This window comes from Gymnoscopelus braueri (assembly GCF_963280865.1).
Source record: "Gymnoscopelus braueri genome assembly, chromosome: 8".
Lineage (NCBI taxonomy): Eukaryota > Metazoa > Chordata > Actinopteri > Myctophiformes > Myctophidae > Gymnoscopelus > Gymnoscopelus braueri.
In genome coordinates, this window is record NC_137609.1 from 50,693,148 (window position 1) to 50,714,376 (window position 21,229).

Consider the following 21,229-nt stretch of genomic DNA (forward strand, 5'->3'; position numbering starts at 1 on the left):
GTTTGGCGAGTGCCAATCGCATGACAGCGAATACATTTAAGCATTAGGGTTGAGTTTGGTGGGGAGAGAGGTGAGAGGGTGTCCTTATAACAATGTAATATTTGAGAAACATTTGGTGCACACCACAACAATTAATTTGTAATAGCTAATTCATGTAACTTGTCATTTTCTTTTTTTTTCTTCTTCTTTTTGTCATGCATGCTAAGGATTACGATATAGGAGCTAGTTGGCAAGTTCAAGAATATATATGTATATATACTTTTTTTTTTCTTCAAATATTAAAATATCTAAACACCAAACATCCATTCGTGTGATACAAGATTCCGCATTTTAAGCATGAATCTAATTTTTGCATTCTCCTTATAATAATAGTAAGTTATATTTCCAACTATGGAGAGGAAACCCAAGACGAAGTTACTATTTCCCCCCAAACCCGACTAGGATAGCCATTTTTATAGAGACATTAACATCAGTTTCAAATTACATATTCAGTTTGTCGCCATGCCGTTTATCAATCATATTTGAAAACGTCTAGTGAACGATTACGAAAGCTAGGACCCAATAGAGAGGTTCGCTTTGGTTGTGTCCTCTGCAGATTTCTTTTTTTAAAGTCGCGTCAACACAAGTGTGCACTCAAGTTTGTAAGATTTTCCTCAGCACTGAAATGTATAAAAAGCATAATTGAAAATAATATATATTGAAATCACTCTTACTTTTTTTCTCTTCAAATGAAAACATTTCCATATAATGCAGATCTCTCAGTAACAAAAGTACAAAAGCTACCTTTTACAATGTGAAAAAATTGAGGTATTGCAAAAAGGAGTCTTCCCATTTTGTGAAAAATGTGCCTAAAATGACTGTTGGGAAAAAAAAGAGGAAAAAGAAAATATTTAGAAAAAGTAGTGCATAATAAATGTTATGTGCATGACAAAATAATTTAGCTAGAAAACACTGTACCAAAAAATCAGCAGGCCATGTATAAAATAATCTTTTTTTTTTTCTTTTTCATCTCATTTTTAACAGCAAATTCTTCACAAAGTGTTTCATTTAGCTTCTAAAGTGTATCACACCCGCACAACTGAAGTCCAGGGTGCAAAGACTGGTGCAACAGCGCCCCTCCCCCAACGCGAGGATAGCTCTCTCACTAGTGTGTTAGAAGAATCAAGTTTATTATTATTATTATTACGTTTTTGCACTACACTCCCTGACACGCTCAAGCGCTAGGCTAAGAGATTCAGGCGCCGCTGAGCGACTTAGAAAACTTCAACCAAAACGGGAGGATTCGTTTTGTGTGTGTGTGTGTGTGTGTGTGTGTGGGTGTGTGTGTTTGTGAGAATTTTCCCCAAACGCGACCAGGTTTATGGACCGATTAGATGTAAGACAAGCGATTGAATCGACCAGCGTCTTGGAAAAAGCGGGGTGTTTTTTCGTTTGTTAGTTATTTCACGGCTAAGGAAGGCCTTCCCTCGTCTGAGACGGGTTGCACCGGCGTTCTCCGGGGGTTTACATCGCTGCGATGGTTCTCAAAGTAAGTCTAACTTTGAGAACCATCGCATTTTACAGCACTGTCACGGATTCAAGGCCCAAATCTTTGGTTTGCTAAGAGTCCGCCTGGTCTTGATAAGTGTGTGAAATCGGGTGGAAATTAAGAATTTTTTTTTACGTAAAATAAAAATGCAATGAAAGAAAAACTAAAAGAATAAATAAAACTCCTTGCAATCAATACAAATAAAAAAGATCAACCTAAAAAAAAAAAAAATCGGAAATGAGCTACGAGTGTGACCCACTAATGCGCGGCCATCTTTGGTTCCCTAAATCCACGGGGGTGCGACCCGTTCTCAACGGCAGCGTCTCAACTGAAGGACAAACTGCATGTGGGGTCATCATCACACTAGAACACGAGGAGCGCTAGAGCACACCGCAGAGAGCAAACTATCTTCATTTATGCTTAGAAAACATGGGTTGCTGAGTGGGGGAGGGGGAAGGGACTAGCTTGGCATGGAGAAGGGATCAGGGTTTATTTTTTTATTTTTTTTGTATAACACCGAGAGGGCAAACTCCTCTGTGACTTTAAAAACGAGGTTTGAAGAGGACTCCAAAAAAAAACAAGACAAAAAGATCTCGACTTTTTAGTGATTGCCTCTGGAGATCTACAGAGGGGTCGACGACTCGGCTGCAACGACAACGTTCATGGACGTCAAAAAGACTCGGGAAGAATTGCACAAACACGTCCGAAGAGTAGTAATACAAAAACTAAAAACGATCAGTACCTACGAGCTTGTAGATCTGCTATTTTTGAAAATTCGTGAAAATTCGTGAACATTTTTAACTCAAATCTTTGCTTCTGGGGGGTCCCTGGAACAAGATATTTTGATGGGGGTCCGCGGCCAAATACATATCATTTTGGGGGTCCTTGACATGAAAAAGTTTGAGAACCACTGATATAGAAACATACGTTTTTCAGAAAACTGTTGAGATTTAGGAGACATGTAGAATCGGCTTCAGGTCTCAATGGGTTAAAAAGAAACAAAGGGAACCCAAGGAATCCAAACTACGGTCCCCCAGGAACTACGAGGAAACTACTTTCTACTAGCGATTTAGCTTAGCTGTGTGTGTGTGGGTCTGCAAACAAACAGACTCCCGACGGGAATTGTTGGGATTGTGGGCGTGTGTCGCGGCTATAGCTATAACGGCGCTAATCTGCAGCTATAGCAGGCGATCACCCCTGCACTGCACCCCCCCCTCCCAATGTTGTGTGTACTGCGTGGTGCTGGGCTGTGTCCCTCGCACGACCTTCGATTACAAAAATAAGGAAGAGACAAAAGCAGTGAGTACAAAAAAAAAAAAACTGTGCCGGTTGATGTCACGTGCCGCCTGCTTGCGTCACTTCCCTTTGATTGTGGGAAGGAGATCAAGAGCGGTGCGCGGAGAGTTTCTCTTTTTCTTTTTCCTTTTTCCCGTCTTCTCTTTCGTTTCTTAACCCATTAAGACCTGAGGCGGCTTCTAAACATTTTCAAAATCCTAAAAAAAAAAAATCGGAAAAAAATATTTTAAAACTAATTTTCACGATTTTTCAAAAATAGCAGATCTACAAGCTCGTAGCGCGGCACTCGGTGCCGCGCTATGAGCTTGTATATCTGCTATTTTTGAATAGCCAAAGACATCTAAAGTGACACAGATGCGTTCCAGGTATCAATGGGTTAAAATTAGGATCGGCACATTTTTTTTTAGCAGCTGAGGCTTGAGGTATTAGTTTTTGCATGTCAAGATGGGAGATCAAAAACCCAAAACACGTTGTTGCTGAAAATCGATCTTGTCAAGTAACATCATAAAGATTAGCGTGGTCTCAGGGGAAAAAACAAAGATACTAAAACAACACAAAACCAAAGATGTTGAAACATTTTCGTCGCATGTTTTTTTTTTTTTCTGGGAGGAAAGAAGCACCCCTTTGCCTCTTTTGCTGTTTTGCCCTCTATTCTTCAAATCAAAATCAAAATAAGCTTTGGTTAACTACAAATGCCTCATTTATACTTCCGTTATGTGCCGGTCTTGCGCTTGAACATAGCCGTTCTGCAAGCTCACAATGCGTCGTGCTGCGACACATCGAGATCTTGTAGGTCGGCTACTTTCGGTGGACAACGTCGGCGCACGAGTTAAGTATAAATCACCCTTAACCCTTTAAGACCTGAGGCGATTCTTTAAAATGTTTTCTAAATCCTAACAGTTTTTTGAAAAAAATCTAAAAAAAAATATTTTCGAGATTTTTCAAAAATAGCAGATCTACAAGCTCGTAGCGCGGCACTCGGTGCCGCGCTATGAGCTTGTATATCTGCTATTTTTGAATAGCCTAAAGAAATCTAAAAGTGACACAGATGCGTTCCAGGTATTAATGGGTTAAGGGTGTCACCCACTTGTTCTGCACTGTGTAGATCATAAATAAGTGCACTCTTCTTCTTTAGCAACAACTTTTTCAAATTCATATATATTTTTACGGAGCTTCTTTTCTCAGAAGGAAAAATCAAATCATACCTCTTTGAAAAAAATAAGATAAACGTCAAATCACTCATTTAAATAGGACTCTCTCTGGAGCATCGTAACGAAAGGAAGAAAAAAAAAAACACAATTTCAGATACAAATATAAATTGTCAATCATTATGCCAACTGAATATTTCTCATTCTGGGTCCTCTGGTATCAAAAATCATAAACTGCTTTTAATTCAACGGCCAATCAAGCTCCAATTGAACAGCAGGGTTAGCATTTCACAGCCCAGTCTTTTCCTATAGAATCTTTTTTTCTTCTGCACCAATAAAAAAATATAAGAACAAATCAAATGCATAAATTAAAATTATATTACACGTTTTTCTTCTATTTCTTGCTGGACATTTTTTCGGGGGATATAATTCCAGTTTCTTCTCTTCTATTTTCAAAATATAGATATATCTATATAGATTTATATTAACTTAAAAAAGAAAAAAAAAAACAGAGAAAGAGAGAGGAAAAAAATAAAACATAATGGATTCTGATGAAATTAGAGGTAAAAAAAAAAAAAAAAAAAAAAAAGGAACCAGCAACAGAAAAGTGCATTTATTTGTACAATGATTTGCGACTCCTAACGCTACCTCCCCCTCCGTTTCAACCTCCTCTCCTATAAACGCGCCGTCTTTCTCACGTTCTCTCCCCCTCTCTCTCTCTCCGTCCGCGGGCGCTCAGTTCCAGCGGAAGGAGATGTGGCGCGGGCGGTCGCCGCCCTCCTTCACCAGGGGCTTGTGGAACTCGCGGCCGGCGCGGGAGTGGATGGCGGCCCAGCAGTACTCGCAGTAGTACTGCAGGCACGTGACGTTGGCGCAGAAGAAGGGCGCGAACTTGCCGCCGCAGCGCGTCCCCTGGCACTCGTCACACAGCTGGTCGTCCAGGACGTATGGCTTTACTTCCACCTGAGAGAGGGGACGAGAGAGGACAGGAAGGGGGGACGAGAGAGGACAGGAAGGGGGGCGAGAGGACAGGAAGAGGAAGTGAGCAATGGTGGAAGTAGTACTTTTTTTGGGTGAACTATCCCTTTAACCCATTAACACATTGGGTGCCAAAACCTAGCCTGGTATCCAGCCTGCTTCGCTACGTTCGGCTGACTTTTTTTTCTCTCTTCGCTTCTCAGTCTGGAAAGCCTCCCATTGGAAGGTTTTGCAGAACTACACTGGAACTACATATGTTACGTTGGGCAACGTCGTATGTTACGTTGGGCAACGTCGTTGCTGATTGGATGTTGTTCAAACGAATGACGAATCACAACGATCACACTGTTTTTTTGGTCCCGCCCCGCACCACAGACCAATCAGAAGCCACGTTAGGTTTCGAAGCTTTGCAGTTTATTTTTTGCGTTTTTATTTCTTTATTGCACAGCTGGTCCCCTTGTAAGCTTGTATTATTTTTGTATTGTTCTTATTGAACTGTTAATGTAATAATAATAATAATAATAATACATTTGTATTTGTAACGCACTTTACATTCTTGCAAATCTCAAAGTGCTACAGGGTTTAAAAACAGCATAGGCAACCAAACAATTGGACCCAACTAGGCTAAACTAAAAGGGTCAAATTAAAACTAGGAAAAACACAGGGCAAAGACAAAAAAAAGGCCCAAGCATAATTAAGAAAACACTTTTTTAAAGTGTCAGTGGATCAGCATCAATGTATGCTATTTAATGACCTCTTCCAGTAAGTCCAAATAAGTCTGTTGGCTTTTTCTTGCACAATAACTTGTTTTCTTACAATATGTATTGTTTCTATTTTGTGTGTGTGTGTGTGTGAGAGAGTGTGTGTGTGAGAGAGTGTGTGTGAGAGTGAGAGAGAGAGACAGAGACAGGCCTCGCTCACCCGTTTATCGATCTCCCCGTGCTGCAGCTGCACAAAGCGAGCGCTGATAGCGGCTATGTAGCTCTGCTGATTAGAGAAGGCCACGCGCCCCGCCCCCTTGGGGTACTTCAGCTCCGGGTCCGTGTCGATGCCCGCGTAGCACACGCCCCCGTACAGGCGGTCCATGATCATGGCCAGCTCCACTGCAGAGCGCACACACACACACACAGTTATTTTATACTTTGGGCTATTCAAAAATAGCAGATCTACAAGCTCGTAGCGCGACACTCTGTGTTTGAAAAGTCGTGAACATTTGTGCAAATCTTTGAATATATATATTTTTAAAGCGAACATGTTTAACTCAAATCTTTGCTTCTAGAGGTTCCTGGAACTAAATGTTTTACAAATGTTCGCTTTAAAAATATATATATATTCAAAATAGCGGATCTGGTATTTTTGAATAGCCAAATAAATCTTGAAATGACACGTTCTCTGTGTTAACTCATTCCCTGCCTAGAACGACTAAAACGACTTTTGTCCTTTAAGCCCCCACTGCCTAGAACGACTAAAACGACTTTTGTCCTTTAAGCCCCCACTGCCAAGAACGACTAAAACGACTTTTAATTTTTTCAATTTTTTTTTTTTTTTCTTATTTAATTTTTAACCTAAAGACCAAGGAGATATGATTTGTTGAAGATCTAGACTCCAATCCACTTCCTTGTTAACTTAAAACTTAAACATTTTGTATCTTGGCTCCTGAGTACTTTCTTTTTCTATGAAAAATCTCTGGCAGTTTGTCAAACGCAAAAATAAAAAAGTTCTGGCAGTGAATGAGTTAATGGGTTTAGACAGCGATTTGTATGCCATTATTTATTTTACGGCATTTTAGCCGTATAAGCCTAATTTGTGAGCTTGTAGATCGGCCATTTTCCGGTGCGTGACACTGGCGCGCAACTAAGTATGAATCATGTTTAACTCTCTAAATCTAACCTCTAAATGTCTCATCCTAAACCTAACTCCAACCTGAATGTTTTTCTAATTGTTTCTAAAGTCACTCTGGATTAAGAGCGTCTGCTAAAAGCCTACATTGTAAATTGTAAATTGTAAATTGTATCAGGAAAATCTGGCAGAAACTTCATAACTCCATATTTATTTTTCCGTAAAATAAAAGCCCTGCTTCTTCATGGAACAGTATTGCTTTAAAGTAGCAGAAATAGCCGCTCTACAGTTCAAGCTCACAAAGTGTCCGGTTGTGAGCTTGTAGATCGGCTATTTTCGCCGCAATGTTGGCCACAGAAACAAGGACACTAGGTGTCATGTGGTTAAACTTTCCCACAAGAGATTTCCGAAAATATTTATGTGATTATTTCAAGCCTGGAACCAAGCTATCATCCAGGCTCCTGGTGAATCACATTTGATGTGTCAAACAAACGATATTTGAAAAATGCACATAAAGGGTATTTATTAGTATATAATATAATTAAACATTAAAATATTTTTTGACACAATATAAAATGATTTATACAATTTTTTTCGGAAAGTTATAAAATAAATATGGTCTTTCCATCTGTGGCACCACAAAATGGACACCACTGCTACGCCATATAGGTGTAAAGTCCCGGTTAACCCATTAAGACCGGGAACGCATCTGTGTGTCATTTTAAGATTTCTTTGGCTATATAAAAATAGCAGATCTACAAGCTCATAGCGCGGCACCGAGTGCCGCGCTATGAGCTTGTAGATCTGCTATTTTTTGGAAAAATCATGAAAATGTGTGCAAATCTTTAGTTTGAATATATATATACTTTTTTAAAACGAAAGTTTTTAACTCAAATCTTTGCTTCTGGGGATTTTACAAATGTCTTCTAAATCGTAACAGTTGTTTTTTTCCTAAAGTTTATTTTTTATTTTAATTTTTTTATGTTGCTATATTATCAATGGTTTTCAAACTTTTTTCACGTCAAGGACCCCCAAAATAATATGTATTTGTCCGCGGACCCCCTCCCATCTAAAAATATTTTGTTCCAGGAACCCCCAGAAGCAAAGATTTGAGTTAAAAATGATTTGCACAAATTTTCAAGATTTTTCTAAAAATAGCAGATCTACAAGCTCAGCTTGTGTATCTGCTATTTTTGAATAGCCAAATAAATCTTAAAATGACACACATGCGTTCCCTTCCCGGCCTTAAAGGGTTAAGGTGTGCGTGTGTGAGGTGGGGGGGGGGGGGGGGTACCTGCGCGGAGCGGACGCGGGACGCCCCCAACGAAGATGGTCTTCCTGGGGTCCAGGGGCTGAGAGCCGTCCATCACAAAGTCACTGTCGTTCAGGTTCCAAGGGCGGATCTGGACCTGTTTCACACACACACACACACACACACACACACACACACACACACATACACACACACACACACACACACACACACACACACACACACACACACACACGTCAGAACCAACCAACAGTCACATCGCTTTCCTGAAAGAACCGATCAACAAGCTTTTCGCCTGACCGTCAAGTGTTTCATAAAATTGCGCTGAAAGGGATCCAAACGATATCGTCCACGACTACAGGCTGTCGTTATAGTTGTGGTGCGGACGCTGCCGTCCATTTGAGTCAGGACGATATTTCTAAACGACATATTTATAGTCATGGTGCTTGGTGTGAATGGCCCTTTAAGACCGTGATGTGACAAATAAAACGGATTCTGTCTGTGAGTATTAACTCATTCACTGCCAGAACTTTTTTATTTTTGCGTTTGACAAACTGCCAGAGATTTTTCATAGAAAAAAAAAAGTACTCAGGAGCCAAGATACAAAATGTTTAAGTTTTAAGTTAACAAGGAAGTGGATGGGAGTTTAGATCTTCAACAAATCATATCTCCTTGGTCTTTAGGTTAAAAATTAAATAAATAAATAAGAAAAAAAATAAAAAATAAAAGTCGTTTTAGTCGTTCTTGGCAGAGGGGGCTTAAAGGACAAAAGTCGTTTTAGTCGTTCTAGGCAGGGAATGAGTTAATAAACTGCAGAGCCTGCCGTGGCTTCTTGCTTCAGTATGATGTGTGTCAGAGTTGAGTTACAGCTGCTCCATGCGTTGAGGACAAACAGACAGCAAGTCAAAGACATAAATGATGCTTGTGTGTGTGTGTGTGTGTGTGTGTCAGTGTTAATTTCGTCGACTAAAAGTATGATCGTCGACTACCTTTTTTCACTGACGAAAACTAAATAAAAGCTAAGCTATGATGACTAAAACTATGACTAAATATATTGACAATTTCGTCAACAAATAAAAACTAGACTAAGATTTTAGTGAGGGATCTAGTGGAGAAGAGATCCAGTAGAACTAAAAGGACAAGTCGTTTTATGTTCGGTTGCGCTCGGGCGTTGCGCTCTGAAAATAGCTCACAACAAGTCGCAGCGTTGTGAGCTTATAGATCTGCTATTTTCAGCATGCAACAAAGTGTAAAATCAGCCATCAAGGCACCGCCAAAATACATATTTGTCGACACAATCAACTGTGGATTTAAAACTAGACTAAAACTTTCAAAAGACTATGACTAAAACTTGATGTCAAAATCAACACTAGTGTGTGTGTGTGTGTGTGTGTGTGTGTGTGTGTGTGTGTGTGTGTGTGTGTGTGTGTGTGTGTGTGTGTGTGTGTGTGTGTGTGCGCGCGCGTGCGTGCGTGCGTGTGTGTGCGTGTGTGCACATGTGTCGTGTGCGTGCGTGTTGGTACTGACCGGCTTGTCTTTGATGGTAGGACTGGACACACACAGGTATAGTTTTCCGTCCTCCTCGATGCAGGCGTCTATCAGCGCCTGAACGGAGCTCTCGTCCTGAAACAGCAGGAAGGCATAGCCTGCAACACAACGACAACATCATAGGTTATTACGCTCGTTTGTATTTCTAGCCTTGAAAGTGTCACAATATGAGCTTGTAGATCTGCTATATCTCTTTTTAAATCTCGAACATTAGTGAACATTTTGAACACAAATCTGTGCTTCTGGGGGTCCCTGGCACAACATATTTTCAGATGGCGGTCCGCGGGCCAAATATTTATCAATTTGGGGGGCTAAGATACAATGTTTTAACAGCAGGAGTCGTGTGGAAGAGGTCAGAAGTCAAAGCAACGTGACTGGATGTTCTGCCTTGTCCCTACACATGAACAACATGTTCCTTCTGCTGACTGCAGTAAACCACACGCTTTATACACAAAGGATATATTTACATTAACCCATTAAGACCCGAGGCCGATTCTACAAATGCCTTCTAAAATCAGTAGTAATTAGGGTAGGGTGCCGAAATTCGGTTCCAAGTAGCAACCGAATAAGAAATGGCGGGTACCGATAAAAGAAGAATTGTTCTGCATATCGCTTCATAGACGCGCTAAAAGCCGTTCACACAAAGGCGTTTAGAAGTCCTACACGAAGAGCACAATCCGATCAGTAAAACACCGTTGTAGGGGGAATTATACATCAGCTGTGCGTCTCTCTCGGTAACACACCGTCGAATGGAGGAGTATTAGAGCTGCTGCTTCTCTCCTGAGCCCAGCAGCATTCCTCGCCACACCCAGCAATGGTACAAATATATATATTTTTAAACATGTATATATTGTAAACCATTGATCATGTTTGGCCATTCGGTATTCGGCCAAGTGTTTCCTATATTCCGTATTCGGTTTTGGGCAAGAATTGTCCATTCGGTTAAATAAACATTTGACCGCTTTTTTTTACCATTTTGGAACCGAAATAGGGGAACCGTTAGGAACCGGAACAGATAAGCAGAACCGGAACCCGGACTCATACATATCCTAACGATACCCATACCTAGTAGTAATCAAAACTTTTTTGTGCCAAGGACCCCCAGAAGAGAATATTTGTGTTAAAAAAACTTTTTTTCAAATATTTTTCAAACACTTTCAAAAATAGCAGATGTACAAGCTCGCAGTGCGGCACGAAGTGAGCTTGTATATCTGCAATTTTCAATAGCCAACGCTACAATCTAAAATGACACGGTTTAAGACTGTGTTTGATGACTTACCTTTGGGAGGAAAGTAGGACTTGCTCTCGGCTTTGTGAGGCCAGTCCACAAACAGGTGACCGAAACGTCGGAAACTGGCCGTGATCTCATCTGGGGGGAAAAAAAGAGTGTGAATTTGCTGAAGTCGGCCAAGCTGATTTAGCATGAAATACTGCCATACAACATCCAAAGGGGGGACGCGGGGAGTTCTACAAAGCCACCGTCAAACGCCGTGCCTGGAGACGGCTGCCAGTGTCCCGCTGTCCCTTTGTGTCCCCTTATCTCTGGAGACACACTCCCCCCACTACTGTCCTGTCCCCTACGGAGCAGAACCCTGCTACGTGTCTCAATAGAGACACAGGGTTAATGCTTTGCTGTGCAGTACAGTGGAGAGAGAATGACTCACACGCACGCACAACATTATTTAAACACCCCCCCCACACACACACACACACGTACCTGACACTGTACTGTATTAAGATGGTATACAAACATAAATGTACACATGCATACTGTACATACATAAGAAAAAGAGGTTGCACATCAACATTGTGTTTTCTCAGTGGAGTGCTAGACCCAGAATCCAGTATACATATAACAAGTAGTAATTGAAAACAATCCTTAAAAGGCAGCACATCCAAATTTTTACTTTCCTTGGAGCCCCTTACATCTTACAAAAGCTGACACACACACACACACACACACACACACACGTTGGCCACTTAAAATCCTATACTTGTACGACAAACTGCAAACATAGCCGATCTACAAGCTAACAACTATGAGCTATTTTAGAAACTATTTGAACCCCCCGCCCTTTTTTTCTTTTAACAATGTTCTTCTTCACAATGATGTCACATTTTGGACTCCATCCAAACAGACAAGGCCTCAAAATATCCATGAATTCAGGGCTTCATGGAGTGTGCAATTGGTAGAAAATAAGATTTTTTTTGGGGTGAACTACTACAGTAGGCGCAAATCTAAGTTCTACCAGATGCACAATGTGTCACCACAAAGAATAATGTCCATAATCCTACACACACTCATTTAAATGTGTGAGACATAATGTGCGCCTTGGTCTTTATTTAATAGTCGGGAGGTTTCAAGGGACGCCTGGCGGCCAATTAATCCATTATCTTTAATTAAGCCCTGAAACAGAAATGCCTTCGAACGGCGTCGAAAACACGGCGCTTTTTATGTGAACCCAATTATCCCGGAAAATGTCACTCAATGTCAGCGCGGACGTGAGGCGATGACATTGAAACATGAGCGCCGCCATAACAGCACGCACCTTACATGAACCACAGCTCTCATTAATAACACTTCCACCAAGAGTAAAGTAAAAGTTATGGGTCCTTGAAATTTAAAAAGTTTGAGAACCTGACTGTGCTACGCTAAACCAGTGGTTCTCAAACTTTTTCATGTCAACACCCCCAATATTATATGTATATGGCCGTGGACCCCCATCTCAAATATGCTGATAGCCAAAGTATAAAATAATGGTTAAAGTGGTTACACAGATGCGTTCCCGGTTGATAACACTTCCACCAAGATTAAAGCAAAGTTTTGGGTCGTTGACATTAAAAAAGTTTGAGAACCTGACTGTGCTACGCTAAACGGAACCGAGCCTTCATTAGTATCATATTGGTAAGACCTGTGAAGGTAAAGTAAGGAAGAGGCCCAGTTTCTTTCCAGTATGGCTGCTGTGCATAGAGCCTGTTGACATGTCTGTCAGAGCTACGTTCTACAGCAAAAGGTGTTAATATAGCATCACAATCAGTTTAACCAATTTAACCTTGAATTAGCTATTTAGATCAGCCAATGGCTATATACATTGGTTATTTGATCTACACGTTCAGCTTGTAGATCTGGTATTTAAAACAAAAAATACATATTTTTTAAACATATTTTAAACATTTTAACAATACAAATCTTGCACGGGGGCATAGAGCATCCTGCAATGAGTTAGAGCAACGCAGAAAGGTAACACTATGTATATTTAGATGTTCTCTTGACACGTGTCAGTGACACTTGCCTCAGTGATGCTTTCAGGGTACCTCCTTCTGATGTATACACACGACATGTATAGTTATACCAGAGCCTTCTATTAGAGAGTTGCGCCAATGAGGGGTCAGAAACAGCGTCGGTCCCGTGGTTCATGTAGCTGGAAATAGTGACCAGGAGCCGTCCACTTCAATGCATTCCATGAACTTCCGGTTTAGGGATTTGTCACTATTCGCCAATGTATGTGTATGTAGAAGACCTGGCCCGAAGAAGTGAACGGAGTTGGCGTAACTCTCTAACAGATGGCACTGAGTTATACTAGAACCTGACCAATCTATGAGTTTGGAAAAACGTTGAAAACGTATTTTTGCATAATGGGTACATATACATTTGGCACAAGCATATTTTAATGCCTATACTTTTGTACTTTACTCAAGTCACGTTTTTAATACAGGACCTTTACTTGTAAAAAGAAAAACTAATAGTACTTATTCCACCACTGCACATATTTATAATACACACTCAATCATTCATCAGCCTCTTCTCTCCGTACCTTCGTCTATGTCGGGGGGCAGGCCTCCCACAAACACCTTGCGTGAGTAGCGCTCGACGCGCTCTCCGTTCTGGTGGGGGAAGCAGTGGGGGGTCCCCAGACCCCCCAGGTCGCCGCGCTCCTCGTCGGCAAAGCCGTCCTCCATGGGGAACAGAGAGGAGTGGCCTGTAAAGACACCCAACACAACAAGAGGAACGCTCACTTAACCGTTTCAATTGTCAACATTTTCAGCTTTTGATTTTCTTCAGTCTAAGACAACCTGTGGGGGGGGGGGTCCCCAAATGATTTTGGAGGGGGGCCCAGATGACAGTGGAGTGACAATCTAAGGACTTTTAAGACAAAAAAAAAGAAAAAGAAAGAAAGAAAGAAAAGAAAAAGAACATTACTGCATCAAAAGTAATCAAACTATACTATAAAACTGGCCAAATTGTCAAATAATATACGACAGTTTCGAGGCGTTGTGTGCTTGTAGATCTGCAATTTTCACAACATTTATTCAAACGGGTCAAACTAAAGGCCTCAACTCAATTATTTTGGGGGATCCCCAGTTCAAATATGATTATTTTAGGGATCCCCAGTTCAAATATGATTATTTTGGGGATCCCCAGTTTGAATATGATTATTTTGGGGGTTCCCCTGTTCAACTATGATTTTGGGGGGTCCCCAGTTTAAATATGATTATTTTGGGGGGTCCCCTGTTCAACTATGATTATTTTGGGGGGTCCCCAGTTTAAATATGATTATTTTGGGCCATTAATTTTATACTTTGGCTATTCAGAAATAGATATGCAAGCTCATAGCGTGGCACCGAGCTCTACATGAGCTTGTAGATCTGCTATTTTTGAAAAAAAATATGAAAACTTGTGCAAACCTTTGGATATATATTTTTTTAAAGCAAACATTTGTAACTCAAATATTTGCTTCTGGGGGGTCCCTGGAACAAAATCTTTTGAGATGGGGGGGTCCGCGACCAAATACATATCATTTTGGGGGTCCTTGAGAACCACTGATATTATAGCAACATACGGTTTTCAGAAAACTGTTAGCATTTAGAAGACGTTAGTAGATGCGTTGAGTGGGTTAATGTGATTGGTTGGAGTTGATTTAGCTCCACTATGTGCTGATCTAACAGTGTGAGGTTGGACACAAACTGAGCACTTCTGTGTCTGACTGCTTTGATACGGGTTCTGCTCTGACAGCATTGTGGGGGGATTCATTTACTTTATATGCCAGTAAAATGTAACGAGCTGCTGAGCTGCGAGCGTGCGCAAGCACGCACACACACACACACACACACACACACACACACACGTTCAGACTGAGCCAAGTACAGTAATCCTTACTCTCCCCAATTCTGCTGTTGCAGAAGGAAGGACGCGCATACACAGACAGACACACGCATTATTTATTATTTATGCTTGCTCAGTACTTGGCAGTGTGTGTGTGTGTGTGTTACTATACTTGGGAGGACCAAGCTGGTCAAAAACTGGTCAAACATTGGCCAAGATATACAAGCTCACAACGCGTCGCAGCACACCGCGTTGTGGGCTTGTTTGTCTGCTACTTTTCGGCTTTGGGTTTACAGTAAAAAATGTCCCAAAAAATGTAATAAAAATTGCATTGTAAAAATCTCAATATGTTTCTTTCCAGGGACCCCCAGACGCAAAGATTTGAGTTACAAACATTCGCTTTAGAAACATATGTTCAAAGATTTGCACACCATTTTCTAAAATAGCAGATCTAATGGGTTTTAATGGGTTAAACCTGTGAAGACTTCTAATCGGTTTCTCTTCCATGATTTGTAGACATTAGCGCAACAGCCTCTACAGACTGTGAGCATTTTTTGTTATATAATTGGTTGTGTAATTTGTCATTTGATATGGACCTTGAGTCTGAAATAAAGATTACATTGAGGCCCAAAATAGGGACGCCACTTTTTTTTAATTTATTTTTTTAAGTGAGTCACTGGGCCCTGATCGCTGGCGTAGCGGTCCGGGCACCTTGGCTCCAAAGTAGCCTGACAGCGCGTTGCGGGTTCGTGTCCCGATCCCAAACGGCCTTTGCTTTTTTGTAACATTATAATTTGTAACATTATAATGTATAAATAGTACAGTAAGAGCATACAGTAAGAGTTTGGGTGCTGAAATCAAATCACCAAGATGTTCATTTATCAGGAAATGACAAAAACAAAAAAGTGGAGTTAGGAGGTTTTGTTCATCGTTGATAAGAACAGCTGAATGGACCTCCAAGCTCACAATGAGGTTAGAGGTCAAAAAAGGGGGTGGAGCCTGGAGTCAGCAAAACCAGCTAACTCCACCCCCCTTTGGTGCAGTTAGCTGGTTTAGCATAAAGTTTGAGGATCCAATGGAGTTAGCTGCTAGCTGGTTATCATTGGTTCAATATTGTTTTAATGGACACACAGACGTAAAGGGTGTTCAATAGCACTGATTTATGGGGGAAAAAATGCAAAAGCGGAAAAATGGAGTCAGCTGGTTTCTGCAACGATACGCTGTAGATTTCCGTTAATTCTTTCCTTATAACCCATGTAGGAGAGAGGATAGAGGAGCTGGGATAGAGCACGACAAGGACCTGAGATGCAGATGATTTCTTGTATAGTAGTGTATGTCTTTAAAAAGGTCTTGATTCATTGAATACATAGGACCATAATGGAAACAAGCCCTCAGGGATGTTTGTGTTATCCTTTTTAGCATTATTGTAACTGTACCTCTGTACTTTTTGCAAACTGTTAAGTATTCAATCAATCAATCAATCAATCAATTAATCAATCAAGCCCAAGAGTACGTCTGCTTCCCAAACAGACATTTACAGGATCATCTAAAGAAATTAGAATATTGTGGAAAACATTTTTTTTAAATGTAATATAATTTAGAAAAGTGACACTTTCATATATTCTAGATCAGTGGTTTTCAACCTTTTTCATGCCAAGGACCCCTTAAATTGATATGCATTTGGCTGTGGACCCCCAGAAGCAAAGACTTTAGTTAAAAATGTTAGCTTTAAAAAATATATATATATTCAAAGATATCCAGACATTTTCAAGAATTTTCAAAAAATAGCAGATCTACAAGGTCGTAGCGCGGCACATGTAGATCTGCTATTTTTGAATAGCCAAAGCTAAGTGGTTAAAATGATTGTGATGCTATATTAACCAATTTAGCTGGGGACCCCCCCCCCCCCCCAAGGACCACTGGTGGTCCCCGGACCACTGGTTGAGAACCACTGTTCTAGATGCATTGCACATGAAGTGAAATAGTTCAAAACATTTTTTGTTTGTTTTTAACTTGATGATTATATATAGGCGTGTATGACATTTTCCCACGATATTCTAATGCTTTTGAGATGATCCTGTACATAAACCATGCAGACACTTCACTGGATGGATGCAACACACCACAACATTCAACAACATCACATTAGCATTTTATTAAAGATGGTGTTAAGTGACATGTCTTCATTTAAAATAAGTGTCAACTAGCTCTATATTCTGATAGTAACGGTTGGTGTTTGTTCAGTAAGAGGGGGGTCTTCCCTGTGTCTTCAAATACATTGTCAGGCCAGGATACCAATTTTATCCAATCAGGGCAGAGAACTCATACAGGATAAATAAGTGAAATTGGAAGTGATGGGAAAAAACAGAAGGAAAAAAAAAAAGACAAAATTGTAACTGCTAAATGGATGCTCTCTTCTGATTGTATGAAATCAATATCTGAACATGGATTGTCTTGTCTGTTTATTAAAGAGCTAGAGTTACTTACTATCACAATATAGAGGTTTAACCTTTTAACAAAAAGTTTATTTCAACAATAAAATATCACTTAACACCATCTTTAACCACAGGAAACCCTATCAACCTGATCCCCGCCCCCCCAAAAAAAGCAGATCTACAATGCTCACAACGTGTCGCGACACAGTAATTGTGAGCTTGTAGATCGGCTATTTTCAAACCAATTTGAAACGTTATTGAAATGTTTTAACCCACTAAGACCTGGGACGCATCTGTGCCACTTTAGATTTCTTTGGGCTATTCAAAAATAGCAGATATACAAGCTCATAGCGCGGCACCGAGTGCCGCGCTATGAGCTTGTAGATCTGCTATTTTAGAAAAATCTTGAAAAAAATATATTTGGATTTTTTTTTCAAAAAACTGTTAGGATTTAGAAAAAAAAATATTCGTCTATAATGACATGCCGAATATAAGAACACCAGGTTGATGGTAGGTAAAAAAAAAAAAACAACAGCAAACAACGCCACAATTAGATTAACCCCATCACCGACAAAAAACTCATGCGTAAAAAAACACTTGGTTTGACATGGTCACCAAAACATGGACGGTGCAGCAGCACACGGTGCGTTGTACTCAGAATGTACCATAATAATAAACAATGTGTTTACCTCGTCTACGGCCATAATTCCTGGCTGCGTGTGGAGTAAGAACACATAAGAGAGCAGAGAATGATTACAACCATTGGAACAAGCCGAGGGTGAACCCCCAGCACCTGAAAACAACCAGAAAAACACTAGTATAGAGCCGTGAGGGACTCCGCTCAACCATAAAAGGGGGGGCAGGGGTCTTCCACGTTTTTCAGGCGAAGGACCCCCCCTAGCCGAGACAGAGATAAAGCAGGGACCCCCCCCTACTACATATTGAATTGGATTGCGTTGCAGATTAAATTTTTAGCCCGTTTAGACCTGGAACGCATCTGTGTCATTTTAGATTTCTTTTGGCTATTCAAAAATAGCAGATATACAAGCTCATAGCGCGGCACCGAGTGCCGCGCTATGAGCTTGTAGATCTGCTATTTTTGAAAAATCGTGAAACTTATTTTTTAATATTTCTTTCCGAAAAACTGTTAGGAGAATGTTAGAAAATGTTTAGAAGTGGCTTCAGGTCTTAATGGGTTAAATAGAGTCCAGAGGGAAGTCCGCACACTTGTAGCTCCAGGTAGAAACGTTTATTACATAATATTGACAACGTTTCGACCGCTAAGGGGTCTTCATCAGGTCTCTGGGATTGTATTATTATTATTTGAAAAAAAGAAAGACATGAAAATAGTGCAAAAAATCATTTCCATGTTACGCCGCACGTCATGCCTTGACGATAAACGATGACGCAGCATGATAGCGTGCGTGGCTACGCTAGCTCTGCACCACTGGGCACAGATGTGACGCATGGAGTGGCAGTAATCCTCCACCCCCCCCCCCCCCCTCCACACACACACACACACGCACGTCAGTATTACTACACTTGTGAGGACGTCAAGATTTTATGACAGCGACTTTATGAATGCTATCGTTAATACATTTAGCAATTTTTAACGATAATCCTAAAGCCGAAAAATTGCAGATCTACAAGCTCGCCGAAAAATAGCTGATCTATAAGCAATTTTTCGGTGCGTGACACTGGAACTTTCTCATATTCTTGTATACTTGTGAGGACCAAATGTTCTCACAAGTATGGTAATACAAACGTGCGCGAACACACACACACACACAGCCAGATGGACACACAAGCTCTGGGGCGGGTCACACACCAGCTGTAGGGAGACATGGGCTGATTTATACGTAGTCGTGCGCGGTCGGAAACAGACGATCTACAAGCTCGCCGACGCGATTGTAGATCGTCTGTTTTCGACCACGAGAGACGTTGCGTGACTAAGTATAAATCAGGCTATGAGCGCGAACATCTGTCTGTCTCTGTCACTCTCTGCGCGTGTGCGTGCGTGCGTGCGTGCGTGCGTGCGTGCGTGCGTGCGTGCGTGCGTGCGTGCGTGCGTGCGTGTGTGTGAGAGAGAGAGAGACGGGTTGAAACGGAGAGGCTATAAAAAGATGTGCGCACGAGAGAGTGACAAATAGACTGGAAGAGAGACGCACAAGCTCATAAAAATGAAGCAAGGTGGGAGAGAACAGACTGGCAGAGAGAGAGAGAGAGAGAGAGAGAGAGAGAGAGAGAGAGAGAGAGAGAGAGGGGAGACAGCGAATGAGAGACAGACGGACAGAGACAGACAGAGAGGGTGGGAGAGAGAGAGGGTGGGAGAGAGTGAATGAGAGAGAGACAGAGAGCGAATGAGAGAGACAGAGAGCAAGAGAACGAGACAGACAGACAAACAGATAGACAGAGAGGGGGGAGACAGACAGACAGAGGGTGAGAGAGACAGTGAAAGAGGAGGAGAGAGAAGAGAGTGAAGACAGACAGGTCAGAGACAGATAGACGGGTAGAGAAGCCTCTGTGTCACATGACAGCTCATCATTGTCACACAGTCATGTCATGTGACCAGTGTTGCCAGATTGGGCGGTTTTCCGCCCAATTGGGCTATTTTAAAACTCATTGGGCTGGGATAAATAGCCTTGGGTGGGCACATCAAATTTGGGCTTGTTTTAAAGTTAAAAACAGCCCAAAACAAGCCCAAAACAAGCCCAACAAGCCCAAAAAATCTGCACTCTCATGAGAGTGCATGTGGGCTGGTTTTTATTGCAATGGGCTGGTTTTAAGGGCTGCTTGGGCTGGAAACTGTCATTCCGATCTGGCAACCCTGCATGTGACACATGAAAGTCTAGGAAAAGATGCTTGTGCATGCATGTACACATGGTCCTATGTCTTGCTTTGAAAGCATAGTTTAACCATGTGACGCACTATTAGCTTGTAAACATCAGCCTGCTAGCTTGTAGCTTGATGTTAGCTTGTAGCTTGACGTTAGCTTGTAGCTTGATGTTAGCTGGTAGCTTGATGTTAGCTTGTAGCTTGAATGTTAGCTTGTAGCTTGAATGTTAGCTGGTAGCTTGAATGTTAGCTGGTAGCTTGAATGTTAGCTGGTAGCTTGAATGTTAGCTGGTAGCTTGAATGTTAGCTGGTAGCTTGATGTTAGCTGGTAGCTTGATGTTAGCTGGTAGCTTGATGTTAGCTGGTAGCTTGATGTTAGCTGGTAGCTTGATGTTAGCTGGTAGCTTGATGTTAGCTGGTAGCTTGACGTTAGCTGGTAGCTTGATGTTAGCTTGTAGATGAGCAGTTTTTTTGTTTTTTTAAGAGCAGTTTCATTTTGTATACCATTGCCCCCGTCTGTGTGTAACAGAGACAGTGTCACCATACGTACCGTTCAGAGCCAGAGGGTTGTCAGCTCCAGGATGAGGGAACCCCAGTCGACCTGCACACAGAGACACAACACAACATGCTTAGCAACACATCCAACAGGCACATCGAGGCAACATGGCAAAGATGTGTAGTTTAAACTAGGTCCAGCTGAACTAGACACACCTGGCCTGGTTTAAATATTGATGTGCTGCTTTTCCCCCCTGAAGGCGAAAGCAGAAATCATCAGACTGGTTCTTGCCAGAGTTCTTTCCTGCACAGGAGGTCAAGATTCTGATCATACATCTTATCCACTTCAGCACTATTATCTTGTTCGATTGTGTTGCAGGATGAAAACGGGTGAAAAAGTGATTTTAACATAGGATTTAGCCTATAATGACATGATTTTAACTCATTCAGTGACATTGACGTCTAATATTTCCAACGCCCAGAGTGTCATTGACGCCTAAGACGTCCAAACCGTGTTTTTAGTGTTTACTGAAATTAAATAAAAAATGGCTGGCACTATTGGCAATTATTTATTTATTTGCTTGGCACTGAATGAGTTTTAACATAGGATTTAGCCTATATTCTTGGCAGAGAGGCAGCACTATACAGGGTTCCCACACATTTTTACCAATGATTTTCCAAAACGTTTCCAGAATATTTAACCAAATTTCCAGGCCTAAATAACAATCATTCAGCGCAATAAAGGAGTCT

General features: G+C 41.2%; 1 pseudogene across 1 annotated transcript in view; it reads right to left on the reverse strand.

Annotated features, from left to right (window-relative positions):
- Nucleotides 1-3,890: 3,890 nt before the first annotated feature.
- Nucleotides 3,891-21,229, reverse strand: part of LOC308091031 (cytoplasmic polyadenylation element-binding protein 4-like) — a 75,267-nt pseudogene continuing 57,928 nt past the window's right edge. Inside the window, exons 9-16 of the transcript XR_013935098.1 lie at nucleotides 20,535-20,585; nucleotides 17,839-17,862; nucleotides 13,426-13,590; nucleotides 10,890-10,979; nucleotides 9,590-9,708; nucleotides 8,084-8,198; nucleotides 5,872-6,053; nucleotides 3,891-4,935 (exon numbers count right to left, since the gene is read on the reverse strand). The product of XR_013935098.1 is annotated as a cytoplasmic polyadenylation element-binding protein 4-like (transcript). The remainder of the gene's footprint in view (nucleotides 4,936-5,871; nucleotides 6,054-8,083; nucleotides 8,199-9,589; nucleotides 9,709-10,889; nucleotides 10,980-13,425; nucleotides 13,591-17,838; nucleotides 17,863-20,534; nucleotides 20,586-21,229) is intronic.